Raw genomic sequence first — 338 nt, 5'->3', positions numbered from 1 at the left:
ACCCCATACCCTGACTGTGACCCACCACACCCCCAAGCCCCATTCCAGACTGTGCACAGCTCCAGCTCAGCAGAACAAGCACTGAAAGCTGAAGCTTGGCCACAATCCTGCCCAGGGCTCCTACCAAGTCACTTCTCCAGGCACTCTGTCCCCACTCCAGGATCGAGAGCATCTGTGTGCAAGGTAAATCCCAAGCTGCCTGCCAGTTCCTGCTGCCTGCCCAGGCTTGGCTCCTGCTCCTGCCGTGCAGCACATGCTTGAAACTGGGAGCAGACTGGTGCCTGCAGCATCTCCTTGGTGGTGACAAGCCCCGCTGTGGGTTGTGGTGGGGAGAGCAG

Source organism: Antrostomus carolinensis, unplaced genomic scaffold (genome assembly GCF_000700745.2).
Source record: "Antrostomus carolinensis isolate BGI_N321 unplaced genomic scaffold, ASM70074v2 scaffold34027, whole genome shotgun sequence".
NCBI classification, from domain to species: Eukaryota; Metazoa; Chordata; class Aves; order Caprimulgiformes; family Caprimulgidae; genus Antrostomus; species Antrostomus carolinensis.
Note: the sequence above shows the minus strand (reverse complement) of the source record.